Below are 13407 nucleotides of genomic sequence, written 5' to 3' on the forward strand. Positions count from 1 at the left end.
AGCCACAATAAGTAAGGAATCCCAGGCTCTATGAAACCGCATTTATAGATTAGGGATATTGAAATGAATGTAAAAATGGAGGCAAAATTTTTTTTCCCCAAAGGAGAGAAGAGCAGGAAATCAATCAATGGAACCTCTACCAGACAGGACAGAAATTGTATATTTTAGACAATAATTGTTTTGCATTGCTCTCAATTCCTTACAATTTACAGAATTTAAAAATAGCTCACAGACAGTGAAAGGCCAGAATCGGACAACCCAGAAGGAGTGTCCCCTAGGCACTGCATGGTTTTCCACTGAAGCACCATTGAAGCATAAACTGTTCCCTAAGGTGGAAAAGTGTTGGATTTGCTTAAACTGTAAAAGTGCGATGTTTAATGGTTTTAGAGCTTCTGGGGTTTGGAAGAATATCGTCTCAGGGGAACCCTAAGGAGTAGTGTCTACAGCAGTTCTGATTTAGCAGGCTTGGAATGGGGCCCGGCCATCTGTTTTGTTTGTTTAGGCTTCTGAGTTTTTGAATATTTCCATGAGGAACACCTTTTGAGAACCAGTCCATTGATGTCAGTTGGCATTCAATTTCCTATCCAAAGGTCAGCCTAATGTAAAAACAATCCAAATACTTAAGTTTCAAAAATGACTATTTCTGTTGGTTTTGGGTGCGTTCTATGGCATTTGGGGGCAGAGGGCTTACCTTCCCAATTTGTATCCTTGCATGGTTTCATTCAGTCATCCCCTCCTAGGGAGACAGTCCTTGGAGTATGTAAATCAAGGGGAAACGCTTGCGTATTTCCCGTGTGCTCTGGCCCCCTTCTCCCCTCAGAACGCCCTGTGCTGGTCGTCAGACCCCAGACTCAGGCTCAGGAGGCAGAGGGGACAGCTGACGCAGCTGGTTCCCGCCAAGCGGCATTGCACGGAGGAAGGCTGCAGGGAGGCACAGCTGGCCAGCAGGGGGCAGCGCAGGCTCGCCGGGGCCTGGGTGACTATATTTCTCACCCGGGTGGTAGAAGACACGCAGTTCGGACCAGCTCAATACTTCCTGAACTTCACATACGGGTGCGTGACCTTGGGAGGTTCACCCAGCCCCTCTGTGCCCATATGCCTTATCTTCAAAATGGGGATAATCCTCATAGGTTTAAGGTAAGGATTACGTGAGCTAAGAGGTGTGAAACACGCGCAGCAGCGCCTGGCGTGTATTAATACTACAAAAGCACTAGCTGTTATCACCATTGTTTTTGTTTATCAGGTGCTGTGGAATCATCCTTCAGAAAGCTCACAGCCTAGTGAGAGAAGCAGATGAGTAAACACTGTTTAATACTGAGAAGAAAAAGATGTGCATAGGGTAGGCAGGCAGATTTAACCAAGGGCGGCTTTGAGAAGAGAGCCCCGATGGAGGGAGGCTTTTAGGAATGAATGACAGAGAGACTTGTGGCTTGAGGAGACAAAGCAGGGAAAACCTTTCCAAAGCAAGACAGCCTCAAGGCGAGGTCCTGACCTGAAGGTGTGTTTTAGGTCCTTTATGTTCAAATCGTTCTAATAGACCAGAGTCCTGGGAGAGGAAGTGGAGGGAAAACAGACAGAGGAGTAAGCAGGGAATGGATCATTAGAGGCCTTAGAAGTCAGGCATGTGTGCTTGGACTTTCCCAGTCTCCAAGCAATCCAAGCAAGCCCACACAACCCACTGGGGTATAGGAAGAAAATATTATATTAGAACTTCTATTTTGTTTGTAAATGTTATCTCTTTCGAATTTTTTTTTCTGTCTATTTTATAATCTAAAATAATGTATAATGTAAAATCATGGATATAATTTATAAATAAATATTTGTATATTGGAGTGCATGCTAGATTTGAGATTACAGGTGGAGAGATGACTTTTAATCAGAGAAGTTCCTATGTTCCTGTTTGCTAATGTTGCCATTTTGTGAAACGCCAGAAATGAATTGGCTTTTATAAAGGGGGTTTATTTGTTTACAAAGTTACAGTCTTAAGGCCATAAAGTGTCCAAGTTAAGGCATCAACAATCGGGTACCTTCACTGAAGAATGGCCGCTAGTATCCGGAAAACCTCTGGTAGCTGGGAAGGCACATGACTGGCATCTACTTGCTCCCAGGTTGCGTTTCAAAATGGTATTCTCCAAAATGTTGCTTTTGGGGCGTTTTGTCCTCTCTTAGCTGCAGCTCCTCTTCAAAATGTCACTCTCAGTTGCTCTGAGATCCCTCTGTTTGTGAGCTATTTTAATAGGCTTCCAGTGAACTAATCAAGACCCACCCTGAATGAGTGGGGCCACATTTCCAAGGAAACATTTAATCAAGAGGTCAAACCCTAATCAAAAGTGTCACTCACAGTTGAGTGGGTCACATCTGCATGGAAACACTCAGTCAGAAGGTTCCAACCTAATCAACACTAATACATCTGCTCCCACAAGATTGCACTAAAGAATATGGTTTTTTCTGGGGGACATAATATATACAAACCAGCACAATCTATGTCAAGTTTGCTATAGAAATAATATTCCAGAAAGTTTGGAGGGAGAGAGGACCCAGCCAAGGCCTTGGCATTGCTGATGGAGAGAAAGTGGATTTGAGAGACAGTGAGGAAGGACAATCACATAAGCAAGAAGGAGTGTGTGCCCAGAGGTGCCGAATGCCTAGAAGCAATGAGCTGCTGAATGTGCATGCACAACAGATGCTTAGTGAACCTCAAGTACTCAATCAGTGTCAAATACTGGAAGCTACAACATTTTTATTATAGAGAAGCTGAGTAAGTTCAAGATTGGAAAGTGTTAGTTGTGTTTGGAGATTGCCCATGACCTCAGCTAGATCATTTTCAGGAGAGGGTTGTGGGGAGGGAAGCAGATGGCACTGGGTTAGGGATGATTGCAAAGTGAAACCCCTTCGATGAGAAGTATGGGAGAAAGGGCCAGAGCCAGGGGGAATGGAGAGTGGCTGAAGGTTATTCTTCTGGAAGAAAAAGTCTCAGACCTGTTTATGGGTTCAAGAGAAAGGAGATAAATAAAGAGTTTACAAACAGAAATAACTCCTTCAGCTATGGATCCTCAGAGCTTGCTCTCACATCAACATCTCCCCACCACCTCCTACACCCTTCTTTTATCAAAGCATATTTTAGAAAGCTAAAAGTATGACTCATACGAATGTAAAGTTAATATGGGTCCAAGATTTATTTAGCTCATTAACAAGAGAACAGCATATGGTAAAGCTTGTTCAAAGGCATATGAGAAAGAAAGTATTCCTGGCCAATGAGAGACAGAATGCTGAAGTAAGATTGCAGAGTTCCAAACTGGTTAATGCCATGCAGATGCATATTGGTTTCCTATTGCCATTGTAATAAATTAGAACAAATTTACTAACTTAAAACAACACAAATTTGTTATCTTAAAGTTCTGAAAGTGTTGCTGGGGGCGACGCAGAAATTAAGATTAGAGACAAAAATATCTTTTGGAGACTGGGAGCAGGGGACACACCACCTGTTGGGCGAGTGTGTGAGTCCTGTTCCCAAGACCTTTATTTATTATGCTTTTAGGGTAGAGTAATGCTTTACTGTGCACGTAGACATTTTCCCATGGTTGTTTACATCAGTCTGCAAATGGTTTTTATCTTCATCTCAAGGACAATAACAGAAAACAGTCCTTCAGCCACTTTCTCACATCCGTGCATACTTTAATGAGGTGTGCCTTGACAGTGTTCCATCTCAGCAGGAGCATAGTATTCCAGGCCCCCACCTCAAGTATGCGGGAAGGAGAAGAGAAACTTCAGGCTCTGGTTCCCACAGAAAGTCAGAAATCTGAAAGGGTCTCACAGGCTAAAATCAAGGTGTTGGGGGAGTTGCATTCCTTGTTGAGCTTTTAGGGAAAAATGTATTCCTTGACTTTCCCAGCTTCTAGAGGCCGACCACATCTCTGGATTTATGACTCTATCACTCCAACCTCTGCTTCTGTCATCGCTTCTCTTTCTCTGACCCTTCTACCTCCTCTTCCATCTTTGGAGGACCCTTGTGATTACATTGGGCTCACCTGGATAATCCAATACAAGCTCCCTATTTTAAGATCTTTAATTTAACCATATCTGCAAAGTCCCTTTTGCCATGTGTCTTAGTTTGCTAATGCTGCAGAATGCAAAACACCAGAGATGGACAGGCTTTTATAAAACAGGGGTTTATTTCACTACACAGTTACAGTCTTAAGGCCACAAAGCGTCCAAGGTAACACCTCAGCAATCGGGTACCTACACCGGAGGATGGCCAATGGCGTCCGGAAAACCTCTGCTAGCTAGGAAGGCAGCTGGCATCTGCTCCAAAGCTCCGGCCTCAAAATGGCTTTCTCCCAGGACGTTCCTCTCTAGCAAGCTTGCTCCTCTTCAAAACATCACTCCCAGCTGCACTCTCTTTCCTCTTTGAGGCAGCTCATTTATATAGCTCCACCGATCAAGGCCCACCCCGAATGGGTGGGGCCACGCCTCCATGGGAACATCTCATCAAAATTATCACCGACAGCTGGGTGGGGCACATGTCAAGCAAATCCAACCAGCACCAAAAACTTCTGCCCCACACAAGACCACAAAGATAATGGCATTTGGGGAACACAATACACTCAAACCGGCACACCATGTAAGGTAACATATTCACATGTTCTGGGGATTAGGCCTGGATCTCTTTGGGGGCCATTATTTTGCCTACCATACTATGGGTTAGACTTTCAGGAGCAGCTTGGCTGGGTGGTTGCAGTTAAGAGGTGGGCTGGGGCTGTAGCCCTCTATGCCTCATGGGCCTGAAGGATCTGCTCCATAGGAGGTTCACTCACATGGTTGGCAGGTTGATGCTGGCTGTTGCTGGGAGTCCTCAGTTTCTCTCCACTGGGGCTGCTTGAGTGTCCTCATGACATGGCATCTGGCTTTTCCCAGAGTAAGCAATCCAAGAGACCAAGGTGGAAGCTGCAATGCCTTTTTTGACCATTGCCTTGGAAGTCACAGGCTATCACTTCTGCAGTGTTCTATACAGGTCAGCCCTTACTTAAGGCAGAGGGGGCTGTCCAAGGCGGTGAGCACTAGGTGGCAAGGGTCATTAGGGGCCATCTGGAGACTGATGACCACAGTGGTAATTATCACTCTTCTTTTCATAGGTGGCATCCATGCGATTTTTCCAAGATTGCAGAATTTTTCAAAGTGTTCTCTGTTTTTAGAAAAGATCAGTACAAGCATGTGTGTATATTAATTGTAAAAGCAATGTAACAACATTAAAAAAATGCTTTCTCAAACTGTTTTCATTTTTGCATATTTTGTTGCAACTTTGTTCATAAAAATATGCAATTTTGGAAAATGCAAAATATGCAAAAATGTAATTATTTTATTAAATCATGTTTAATAACAAAGAGAACCAGGCTTGTCTAACAAATTTTCTGTCAACAAATATGTGCAAATGTATTGCCTATGTAGTTTTACACATCATCTCATTTACTAGAATTGTTGAGATGCCTGTATATATGATTTTTAATGCAGTTTTACTGAGATATATTCACATACCAGATAACAATCCAAAGTGTACAATCAGTGGGTCACAGTATCATCATATAGTTGTGCATTCATCACCACTATCAATTTTTGAACATTTTGAACACCACAAACATCCCATACCCCAAATCCCGCCTTTTATTTATTTATTTAGTTAGTTAGTTAGTCTTTATTTTCTTACTCACCTGTCCATACACTGGATAAAGGGAATGTCAGTCACAAGGTTTTCACAATTACTCGATCAGACCATAAAACTATATAGTTATACAATCACCTTCAAAGCTACTGGATTTCACTTCAACAGTTCCAGGTATTTCCTTCTAGCTGTTCTAAAACACTAAAAACTAAAAAGGGATATCTATATAATGCATAATAATAACTTCCAGAATGACCTCTTGACTCGATTTGAAATCTGTTAGCCACTGAAACTTAATTTTGTTTCATTTCTCTTCCCCTTTGTGGTCCTATATATATGATTTTAAACATAAGTTGATTTTTTTCTTGTTCTTGAAAGGAGTACTTCTTTGTGAAAGCAGTTCTTCCAGCTTTGTTTTCAACCAGCTAAAAATGTTTTATATATTTCTCTAACTTGTTGTCTTCCACTTTCTATTGTCCTAATTGTTCTGTTTTATAATTTTTATTTGTGTCTTGAGACAGTAACTTTTTGAATAGAAATAAACCTACAAAAAAGCTTGCTTCCACTACTTATTAGCTATGTAACCTTGAGAAAGTAATTTAACCTTTCTACACCTCAACTTTCTTATCAGTAAAATGAGAATAATAATACACAATAAGAGTGTTGTGAGGATTAAACAAGTTAACATATATAAAGTGTTCAAAACACTGCCTGGTACATAGAAAGTGCAAAATAAACATTTGTTACCCACTTGGAGTCATGTCATAAAACATTTTCCCATGATGGCAGATAGTCCTTATAGCTGTATTTTAATGGGAACATGCACCTGTGATTCACTATATTATAATTTACTTAGCTATTTTCCGATTGAGGGCATTTAGAATATTTCAAGTTTTCAATAGGAGAGCGAATGCAGAAATAAGCATCTTTATAATAACAATTGTTGTCAGCAGTGTGCCCGAGCAGCTTGTGCTGTGATCATGTGCATCTCTTTCCAACTCTGCATCCAGTGACATCATATTGGTGACTTGAAATCAGTCATGGTGGGAGTATTTACATTAAGGGAATTGGCACACACTACAGATCAGGGCTTGTCCACCTGGAGTTAAACATTCACAGCACACCACTGATCAGTCAATACATATTGAGAGATTGTTATGTGCTAGGTTCTACACTCTGCTCTTTCCTGCGTCATTTATTTCTTACAAAACTCTGTGAAGTAGAAAAAAATATTATTTCCACTTCACAAATGAGGAAATGGGCTGTCAGGGAAGTTAAGGAACTTGTCCAGGGTCACACAGTTGGATTCAAAACCTGGATCTCTCTGATACTGAAGTCCAATTATTTTGTTTTTCCAAAGGGCTAGTCTCGTGGCCCACGTCTGAAACATGGCCACAGCAAATCAATGCCCTGTGTAATTATTTATCTTTATTCTGGGACTCTCCAGTGCTTCATGCACTTTGTAGTTATCTTCCGAGCATCAGTATATTTTTCATCATAGCATCCAGTGAAGAAGACTGGGAGGTGCTAGAGAAAACCAGCAGTTCTCTAAGCCTTAAGATGTCAATAATGACACATGTACAATAACCAGAACCATGTTGGTTAGTTCCTCCAGCCTTTTCATCTCGGTAAACATCCAGCATGCTGGCTTTAAATGTGACTCAGAGACAGTGCACCACCCTGCCAAGGAATGGCACTCTCATCAAATGAACTGGGTGAGTCCGTGTGGCTTTCTGTTTGCTTATGTCAGTAGTACACTCTGTCCTGTGCTCAGCCCCAGCTTGACCAGCAATGTCTTGCTGTTGGTGATTCCTCACTGGGGTTTCACAGTGTCCCAAATAAGGTAGTTGAATGCAGCTGGCGGCCTCAGTTAAGGGAGGGTGGAGCTCTGGCTTCAGGAGCCACTTTCCAGTAAAATCTAGACACCAGCAAAGTATGTTGCTCACTGCCTTCACAACTCTCTGCTCAGCATTATTTTCCTTCTTTGGGGTCATAGATCAACCTCAGCAAGTTGCAGTCTCTATCCCCACGTGCCCTACCCCCAAAATCTGCTCAATGTCAACTTTTTACATAGAGGGACAATGATCTGTGCCTCCTCCCTCCAGAGTGGAAGTCCATAAGGACAAGGATTATCTGCGTTGTTCACTGCCTGGCATTTAGTAAGTGCTTAAGAAATATCTATTGAATAAAAGAATAAACTTCATCTTTTAAAGTTATTATTATTTTGAATTACTAGAAGTATATGCTTATTGTTGAAATTTTTGAAAATATAGGAAAAGGCAGAGAAGAAATTAAAATCACCCATAAATCTATTACCCTTTGTTCCAAATAATGTTAATGTTTTAATTTTTTTCCGTAACTTTGACATCCAACTCCATCTACTTGTTATTATTAAAATAGTGTAAGGTGGTATTAAAAAATAATAATGGCTTATGATTTCCCCACAGCAGTCCTTTGGTGGTCACCAAATAATCCCTGCTCCAGTTTTTCCTGTGCCCAGTGCCATCTGTTCTTCTTCTTTTTTTTTTTTTTTAATCATCATTTTATTGAGATATATTCACATACCACGCAGTCATACAAAACAAATTGTATTTTCGATTGTTTACAGTACCATTACATAGTTGTACATTCATCACCTAAATCAATCCCTGACACCTTCATTAGCACACACACAAAAATAACAAGAATAATAATTAGAGTGAAAAAGAGCAATTGAAGTAAAAAAGAACACTGGGTACCTTTGTCTGTTTGTTTCCTTCCCCTACTTTTCTACACATCCATCCATAAACTAGACAAGGTGGAGTTTGGTCCTTATGGCTTTCCCAATCCCATTGTCACCCCTTATAAGCTACATTTTTATACAACTGTCTTCGAGATTCATGGGTTCTGGGTTGTAGTTTGATACTTTCAGGTATCCACCACCAGCTACCCCAATTCTTTAGAACCTAAAAAGGGTTGTCTAAAGTGTGCGTAAGAGTGCCCACCAGAGTGATCTCTCGGCTCGTTTTGGAATCTCTCTGCCACTGAAGCTTATTTCATTTCCTTTCACATCCCCCTTTTGGTCAAGAAGATGTTCTCCATCCCACGATGCCAGGTCTACATTCCTCCCCGGGAGTCATATTCCACGTTGCCAGGGAGATTCACTTCCCTGGGTGTCTGATCCCACGTAGGGGGGAGGGCAGTGATTTCACCTTTCAAGTTGGCTTAGCCAGAGAGAGAGGGCCACATCTGAGCAACAAAGAGGCATTCAGGAGGAGACTCTTAGGCACAAATACAGGGAGGCCTAGCCTCTCCTTTGCAGCAACCGTCTTCCCAAGGGCAAAACCCATGGTAGAGGGCTCAACCCACCAAACCACCAGTCCCCCATGTCTGTGGTCATGCCAGCAACCATGGAGGTGGGGTAGGCGAATACCCCTGCATTCTCCACAGGCTCCTCAAGGGGGCACTACATCTTTTTTTTTTTTTTCCTTGTTTTCTTTTTAACTTTTTTTTTTTTTTTTTTTTTTTTTTTTTTTTTTTTTTTTTTTTTTAAATCATCATTTTATTGAGATATATTCACATACCACGCAGTCATACAAAACAAATTGTACTTTCGATTGTTTACAGTACCATTACATAGTTGTACATTCATCACCTAAATCAATCCCTGACACCTTCATTAGCACACACACAAAAATAACAAGAATAATAATTAGAGTGAAAAAGAGCAATTGAAGTAAAAAAGAACACTGGGTACCTTTGTCTGTTTGTTTCCTTCCCCTACTTTTCTACACATCCATCCATAAACTAGACAAAGTGGTGTTTGGTCCTTATGGCTTTCCCAATCCCATTGTCACCCCTCATAAGCTACATTTTTATACAACTGTCTTCGAGATTCATGGGTTCTGGGTTGTAGTTTGATAGTTTCAGGTATCCACCACCAGCTACCCCAATTCTTTCGAACCTAAAAAGGGTTGTCTAAAGTGTGCATAAGAGTGCCCACCAGAGTGACCTCTCGGCTCCTTTTGGAATCTCTCTGCCACTGAAGCTTATTTCATTTCCTTTCACATCCCCCTTTTGGTCAAGAAGATGTTCTCCGTCCCACGGTGCCAGGTCTACATTCCTCCCTGGGAGTCATATTCCACGTTGCCAGGGAGATTCACTTCCCTGGGTGTCTGATCCCACGTAGGGGGGAGGGCAGTGATTTCACCTTTCAAGTTGGCTTAGCCAGAGAGAGAGGGCCACATCTGAGCAACAAAGAGGCATTCAGGAGGAGACTCTTAGGCACAAATACAGGGAGGCCTAGCCTCTCCTTTGCAGCAACCGTCTTCCCAAGGGTAAAACTTATGGTAGAGGGCTCAACCCATCAAACCACCAGTCCCCTATGTCTGTGGTCATGTTAGCAACCATGGAGGTGGGGTAGGCGAATACCCCTGCATTCTCCACAGGCTCCTCAAGGGGGCACTACATCTTTTTTTTTTTTTTTTTTCCCCTTGTTTGTCTTTTTTTTTTTTTTTTTTTTTTTTTTTTTTTTAACTTTCCCTTCTTTTTTTAAATCACCTGTATGAAAAAAAAAAGTTAAAAAGAAAACAAACATACAATAAAAGAGCATTTCAAAGAGACCATAGCAAGGGAGTAAGAAAAAGACAACTAACCTAAGATAACTGCTTAACTTCCAACATGTTCCTACTTTACCCCAAGAAAGTTACATAATATAGCAACATTTCAGTGAACTTGTTCCTACTACAACCATCAGAAATTAACAGACCATAGTCATTTCTGGGCATCCCCAGAACGTTAAATAGCTTATCTGTTCTTCCTGGATTATTGTTCCCCCTTCCTTAATTGCTCTCTACTGCTAGTTCCCCTACATTCTACATTATAAACCATTTGTTTTAAATTTTTCAAAGTTCACATTAGTGGTAGCATATAATATTTCTCTTTTTGTGCCTGGCTTATTTCGCTCAGCATTGTGTCTTCAAGGTTCATCCATGTTGTCATATGTTTCACGAGATCGTTCCTTCTTACTGCCGCGTAGTATTCCATCGTGTGTATATACCACATTTTCTTTATCCACTCATCTGTTGAAGGACATTTGGGTTGTTTCCATGTCTTGGCAATTGTGAATAATGCTGCTATGAACATTGGCGTGCAGATATCTGTTCGTGTCACTGCTTTCCGATCTTCCGGGTATATACCGAGAAGTGCAATCGCCGGATCGAATGGTAGCTCTATATCTAGTTTTCTAAGGAACTGCCAGACTGACTTCCAGAGTGGCTGAACCATTATACAGTCCCACCAACAATGAATAAGAGTTCCAATTTCTCCACATCCCCTCCAGCATTTGTAGTTTCCTGTTTGTTTAATGGCAGCCATTCTAACCGGTGTTAGATGGTATCTCATTGTGGTCTTAATTTGCATCTCTCTAATAGCTAGTGAAGCTGAACATTTTTTCATGTGTTTCTTGGCCATTTGTATTTCCTCTTCAGAGAACTGTCTTTTCATATCTTTTGCCCATTTTATAATTGGGCTGTCTGTACTATTGTCATTGAGTTGTAGGATTTCTTTGTATATGCAAGATATCAGTCTTTTGTCAGATACATGGTTTCCAAAAATTTTTTCCCATTGAGTTGGCTGCCTCTTTACCTTTTTGAGAAATTCCTTTGAGGTGCAGAAACTTCTAAGCTTGAGGAGTTCCCATTTATCTATTTTCTCTTTTGTTGCTTGTGCTTTGGGTGTAAAGTCTAGGAAGTGGCTGCCGAATACAAGGTCTTGAAGATGTTTTCCTACATTATCTTCTAGGAGTTTTATGGTACTTTCTTTTATATTGAGATCTTTGGTCCATTTTGAGTTAATTTTTGTGTAGGAGGTGAGGTAGGGGTCCTCTTTCATTCTTTTGGATATGGATATCCAACTCTCCCAGCCCCATTTGTTGAAAAGACCATTATGGCTCAGTTCAGTGACTTTGGGGGCCTTATCAAAGATCAGTCGGCCATAGATCTGAGGGTCTATCTCTGAATTCTCAATTCGATTCCATTGATCTATATGTCTATCTTTGTGCCAGTACCATGCTGTTTTGGCAACTGTGGCTTTATAATAAGCTTCAAAGTCAGGGAGTGTAAGTCCTCCCACTTCGTTTTTCTTTTTTAGAGTGTCTTTAGCAATTCAAGGCATCTTCCCTTTCCAGATAAATTTGATAACTAGCTTTTCCAAGTCTGCAAAGTAGGTTGTTGGAATTTTGATTGGGATTGCATTGAATCTGTAGATGAGTTTGGGTAGAATTGACATCTTAATGACATTTAGCCTTCCTATCCATGAACATGGAATATTTTTCCATCTTTTAAGGTCCCCTTCTATTTCTTTTAGTAGAGTTATGTAGTTTTCTTTGTATAGGTCTTTTACATCTTTGGTTAAGTTTATTCCTAGGTACTTGATTTTTTAGTTGCTATTGAAAATGGTATCTTTTTCTTGAGTGTCTCTTCAGTTTGTTCATTTCTAGCATATAGAAACATTACTGACTTATGTGCATTAACCTTGTATCCCACTACTTTGCTAAATTTGTTTATTAGCTCTAGTAGCTGTATCGTCGATTTCTCAGGGTTTTCCAGATATAAGATCGTATCATCTGCAAACAATGACAGTTTTACTTCTTCTTTTCCAATTTGGATGCCTTTTATTCTTTGTCTTGCCGGATTGCCCTGGCTAGCACTTCCAGCACAATGTTGAATAACAGTGGTGACAGCGGGCATCCTTGTCTTGTTCCTGATCTTAGAGGGAAGGCTTTCAGTCTCTCACCATTGAGTACTATGCTGGCTGTGGGTTTTTCATATATGCTCTTTATCATGTTGAGGAAGTTTCCTTCAATTCCTACCTTTTGAAGTGTTTTTATCAAAAAGGGATGTTGGATTTTGTCAAATGCTTTCTCAGCATCTAACGAGATGATCAATTGATTTTTCCCTTTTGACTTGTTAATGTGTTGTAATACATTGATTGTTTTTCTTATGTTGAACCATCCTTGCATGCCTGGAATGAACCCCACTTGGTCATGGTGTATGATTTTTTTAATGTGTCTTTGAATTCGATTTGCAAGTATTTTGTTGAGGATTTTTGCATCTATATTCATTAGGGAGATTGGCCGGTAGTTTTCCTTTTTTGTAGCATCTTTGCCTGGTTTTGGTATTAGATTGATGTTAGCTTCATAGAATGAGTTAGGTAGTGTTCCATTTTCTTCAATGTTTTGAAAGAGTTTGAGTAAGACTGGTGTCAGTTCTTTCTGGAAAGTTTGGTAGAATTCCCCTGTGAAGCCATCTGGCCCTGGGCATTTATTTGTGGGAAGATTTTTGATGACTGATTGAATCTCTTCGCTTGTGATGGGTTGGTTGAGGTCTTCTATTTCTTCTCTGGTCAGTCTAGGTTGTTCATATGTTTCCAGGAAATTGTCCATTTCCTCTACATTATCCAGTTTGTTGCCATACAGTTGTTCATAGTATCCTCTTATAATTTTTTAATTTCTTCAGGATCTGCAGTTATGTCACCTTTTTCATTCATTATTTTGTTTATATGGGTCTTCTCTCTTTTTGATTTTGTCAGTCTAGCTAGGGGCTTGTCAATCTTGTTGATCTTCTCAAAGAACCAACTTTTGGTGATATTTATCCTCTCTATTGTTTTTTTGTTCTCTATGTCATTTATTTCTGCTTTAATCCTTGTTATTTCTTTTCTTCTACTTGGTTTAGGATTGGTTTGCTGTTCATTTTCTAGCTTCTTCAGTTGAT

The sequence above is a fragment of the Choloepus didactylus genome, chromosome 22 (assembly GCF_015220235.1).
Source record: "Choloepus didactylus isolate mChoDid1 chromosome 22, mChoDid1.pri, whole genome shotgun sequence".
NCBI classification, from domain to species: Eukaryota; Metazoa; Chordata; class Mammalia; order Pilosa; family Megalonychidae; genus Choloepus; species Choloepus didactylus.